Source organism: Etheostoma spectabile, chromosome 10 (genome assembly GCF_008692095.1).
Source record: "Etheostoma spectabile isolate EspeVRDwgs_2016 chromosome 10, UIUC_Espe_1.0, whole genome shotgun sequence".
In the NCBI taxonomy this organism is placed as follows: domain Eukaryota; kingdom Metazoa; phylum Chordata; class Actinopteri; order Perciformes; family Percidae; genus Etheostoma; species Etheostoma spectabile.
In genome coordinates, this window is record NC_045742.1 from 27,694,736 (window position 1) to 27,699,815 (window position 5,080).

Here is a 5,080-nt window from a genome sequence, read left to right on the forward strand (position 1 = left end):
GAGTTTTCATACTCAGTATAACTTTCTTTTAACTTTTAATTTTTTATGATCAGTGTGATATGTGTGTGTGTGTGTGTATATGTGTGTGTGTGTATGTGTGTGGTGGGGGTAGAGAGAGATACAGAGAGAGAGGGGGGGAGGGCAGCTGACAGTAAAAAAACAAAGAATCTCCGATGGCAGAGAAGTAACGCGAGTCACATTTAAACCAAGCAGCATGTCGAAACCCGTTCACCAGAAATCTACTGGTTACTTAAAAAGCGCTGTGATTATCACGAAACGCTGCGCGGCCAGTTGAGAGTTGTATTCATCCAAGCACGGATATTGACTCATTTACTCGTTAATACTTGTACCGGCAAAAGTGCTTTATCCGTACCGGATACTCGTTTCAGCCGGATACTCAGATCACCCCTACCACCTACCACATATTTTTACAGTAGTTTTTGGAATTCTCGTCAAGACCCTTATTTATATATAATTCTACCAAATATTTGAGTTAAAAAAGAAAAAATTATGAATTATTTGACTAACAGTGAAGATCGAGGAATGTTCAGATGAGTTAATCAGGATGAAAGTGACAATTGTATTTGCAAAGAGGTTGTATGGAATCCAATCCATTTTTGTGGTAATTTGGTAAAAAGAACCCCATATTTCGATATAGAATTTTTGAAAGGGGTCAAATTTGAGCCAAGGACAACAGGAGGGTAAACTAAGTAAGCGCTGTAATGTGAACAAATAGTACCATAGTGTCTATGGCATAGAACGATAAATCCAAGCAGAAGTTTCTCGTTGTATTAGCAGCTACAGAGCAGCAGTTGTTTAGCCACCAATAAGTGATACAAGCCGGGGACAGGTACCACCAGAGGACGGTCTTTTCAGGGGTCATGGTAGTGGAGTTTAGCCCAAAAAGAGTCATGGACAATGACATTAGGCAACAAAACAACTTAACTTTACAAAAAAGGGAATGGTAAAACACACCTGAGGAACAAGCATTTCCTTGGGCTAAGTATTTAGTTTGCCGGGTTTTATGTGACCCCATGTTGTGCTATTTCATTTCAGTAGTATTTTTCGACAGGGTGAAGTTGAAACCGGTACTCCTCCAATGCCACCTTGACTGCCAGCAGCTCCAGGTTACCCACATCGGGACAGCTTATGGAGAGGAAAAGCACAAGGATGTATCTTACCATCCGTGGAAGGCGTTGAGAGAGGACTGCACCCAGACCAACATTGGAGACATCTACCTCCACCACAAACAGAATTGGAGCTGCTCGTTGGGAGCCGGGAAGGCGACTCACCTGAGGATTCAACTCAAACCTAATCTTGGAAGGGTGAGTTCTTGCAATAGAGCAGCACAGAAATGAAGTTTTGACAAACTTCTATAGAATTAGCAAACCGCAGAAAACCTCTTGCGATTGTTGGGAACAGGCCAATCCTTGACCGTCTGACCTTCTCCGGATCCATACACATCTCTCCCTTGGCCACCACATATCCCAGGAAGGACACTCGAGACATGAAACTCACATTTCTCTCCGTATCAGGTTATGGGAGAAGATCAAAAACATCAAAATAGACAACCACAACACATTTATAATAATAAATTCATTTAAAGGCGCCTTTCTTGGCACTCAAGGACACCGCACAGGGAATTCATATATTAAGAACAGCAAAAAAAATACTGGCGGTGCTAGCGACCGGGCTAGGCGGGCTAACACGCTGTGGTCAACAGCCCGTTGGTAGAGCGTGGAGGGTGGACGAGAGCGGACCAGATGGTCTTCACTCTGTTGAGCGCCGTGGTGGGAACTCCGGGGGACCCCCGTGGATGCATCTCCGGCGGGACCCCTGTTGGATGTATCTCCGGCGGGACTGGAAGGCGATGTCGGGTGGAGGTGGAGAGCCTCCGGTCCAGGTCAACACCGAGTACGCGGAAAGCAGCAAGCTGTGCCAGCGTCCACTCAACGGTCCCTGTTCATGTCAGACTCAACTAATGATAACAAAACACCGTGGAGAGAAGACGAAAATGCGTTGCCACGTGTAACTTCAGCTAAGGATGAACATCAACCAAACCATCAACGTTTCCGAGTGGGAAAAAGCAAAAAAAGCAAAATCACGGAAAACAAACAAGCCGACGAGCGGCGTCAATCTCGCCAGCGTTTAACCTGAGTACATCATTGACAAATGCTTGGAACACAGCAGCAGCGTTAGTTAAACCAAAAGGCATGACTAAATACTCGTAATGTCAACTAGGAGTTTTAAATGCCGTCATCCATTCGTCCCCCTCCTGATCCTTACCAAATGATACACATTTCTAAGTCAAGTTTGGTAAAGATGGTGGCACCCTGCAATAGTTTATAGGCGAAGGAAATCACTGGGAGGGGGGTACAGTACATGTTTTTTACAGTGATGTTGTGAGTACACTATAAATGATGCACCGCCGTAGTGACTGTCCTTTCCCCACAGGCTTGTGCCAATTCAGAATTTCAGATTGGCCTCTATTCACTTTATGAATGAATTGAATAAATTGACTCCACCCCAAGGAACTGAATTTGATTGGAATGAACCTCACATACATTTAGTGTTAGAAAGGTTATCTGGAAAGGTAATTCTTACTGTTATAAGTTACCCATTATAATGTAGTGGGGATTACTTTATTTTGACTTTATCAATGCAAGCAATTTCCTTTTAATTGGATTAGTAACTAACTGAATTGCACATTTTACCTCAGCAATACAACTAAATACACTTACATTAATTTTGTAATTTAAAAAATGTTCATTACACGTAACTAGTCACTCCTCTCAACCCTGCATACATTTTGTTCCAAATATAGTAATGATCCAATTTTGAAATAAATTACCCCTCAATGTTGTAATTAGTTTTGTTCACTGTATTTTCATTTCAAAGTAATCAATGACCCAAAGTTGTTGTAAATTAAGTTATCATTTATTCCAATGAAAAACTCACTGAGCAACACTGTTGCTTTTCTAAATCTCACCCATCACTGTTATGGGTCAGCTGTTTTGTTCCATCCTGTGTGTGTTTCTCTTCTTTCCCTTGTTTCGTTTTTGTTGTGTGTTTCACTGCTGTGTCTAAGGATCTGGGTCAAGGGGGTGCCATTTTTGTATCGATTCTACTGGTTTTTGCTGCATGAAGTTTATTGATGATTACGTGTACTTTTGGTCCCTCCAAAGTGATTGGAAGTTATTTTCACATGTTTTGGGAGTTTACCCCAGTGGCTGAATTTTGGAAGAATTTTGGTTGCTCTAACCTCTTCTGGTTTTAAGATTAGATTACCATGTTGCCTGTTACATCATTTTGAATGATTTGTAACGTGGGGTTTGACACTGGATAAGAGAGGAGCATTGCTGGCTGGACTAACGGCTGCGAAAAAAAAACGCCACACGTTGGAAACCTCCACTTTCACTCTCTTTCCAAGCTGGGTATTACAGTTTGGATATGGTTTTTTGGAGTTGTCAATGGCTAGAGCCCACAGAGCAAAGTGTTTGCAATAGAGGCTTGGCATTCACTGTTGACTATCCTCCGTGGGCTTCAGGTGTAATATCTAACTGAGATTCGGAGATCTGGACTAGGGGGTGGGTGGGTTACATTTGGAATTATATTTATTTTCTATTTATTATTTGTATCTTAATTTTTAAGCACATTATCTGTATATGTATAGGTTTGTATGTGAATATATATTTATGCTCTATTTTTGTGATGTGAATATACCTATTATATTATATAATCTTTACATTTGCTATTAATGTTGATTCATGATAGACATTTTAACTTTTGAAAAAACTTTTAAAAATTAAACAATAAATGGCAGCCCCCTGCAGTGACTCTGACTCCCTGTTGAAGATCTCTGTTTAGGGGACATGGCAGTGTCTAAACCATGTGACAGGATACAGGAAATTACAGACGCTTACATAATACATAATACTCCGTAATGTGAGTGTATGAGTGAGAGAGAGAAAAGGGAGCTGGCCTCAGAAAAAAAGTGGATTTGTGTCCTTGTATTTGAATGAGGGGGCGGATAAATTCATTATTTTAGACATCAGGACAACACGCTGGTGGGAGGGAAAATTAAAAATACTGCATCAGGTAAACACTGAGTGTTCTTCTGTGTGTGTGTGCACTACATCATAGCGTATCAGTGTGTTTGTGTATTTGGCTTGCGTTGCCCAGAAAAATTAAAACTCCTCCTTGCCTCCCAAACAGATTAAAAACGAGCAGATACTAAGTAATTAGTATTTGGGTATCAAAACAATAAATTAAAACATGAACCACACACAAATACAACATAAATCTCTACAGTTAGGATAATATTACATGGGCATATCATGGGGGAGAGCTAAAGAAATTAACATACATTATTATGCAAAGGTATTAAGTATTTTTATTCAGGCTTTCCTTCATTTGTTCCAATGTATTTACAGTTTGAGAGTTATATGTGTTTCTGAGTTGACATTGACGTTTTTGTGCCTTGGCCTGTAAGTAGCCTCGAATCATGTCATATTTTAGGATCGTCTCATTTGTTAGAAATTTCATATGTTTTCTGCCGCTGCATGGGTGGTGAAGGCTAAAATAAGAGTACAATTATAACTTTTCATTGCATACACACGTTCTTTGCAAAAGTTTAAACACAATTGGTTTTTTTAAGATTAGTTTTTGGGCATTTTAGGCCTTTATTTGAGAAGGACAGCTTAGACATGAATGGGGGAAAGAGAGGGGGAATGACATGCAGAAGGGCCGCAGGTTGGAATCAAAGCCGCGGCTGTGCGGCATTTTCTTCAACAATGATACTTTCAACCCCCCAATTCACAACTACAAGTACATTTTAAGACCGAACAATGACCCGATCGTGGATTAACCATGGAAACTACTAGGGATGAGCGAGTACAGCATTATCTGTATCTGTATCTGTATCTGTTTACCACATGAATTATCTGTATCCGGATCCGTACTCGGACTGGGCGGGCCTAAACCGAAGTGGTCAGATTTAACCGGAAGTGGGTCGCGTTCTCTTGACAAGTGCGGGCCTTTAACCGTGTGGTTATTTAAGCATGCAATTATGAGTTGATCA

At 40.8% G+C, this 5,080-nt stretch overlaps 1 long non-coding RNA gene across 1 annotated transcript in view; it reads left to right on the plus strand.

Moving 5' to 3' along the window:
* Positions 1–2,184: 2,184 nt before the first annotated feature.
* Positions 2,185–5,080, plus strand: part of LOC116697185 (uncharacterized) — an 18,334-nt gene continuing 15,438 nt past the window's right edge. Inside the window, exon 1 of the long non-coding RNA XR_004333950.1 lies at positions 2,185–2,194. This is a non-coding gene — a long non-coding RNA (uncharacterized LOC116697185). The remainder of the gene's footprint in view (positions 2,195–5,080) is intronic.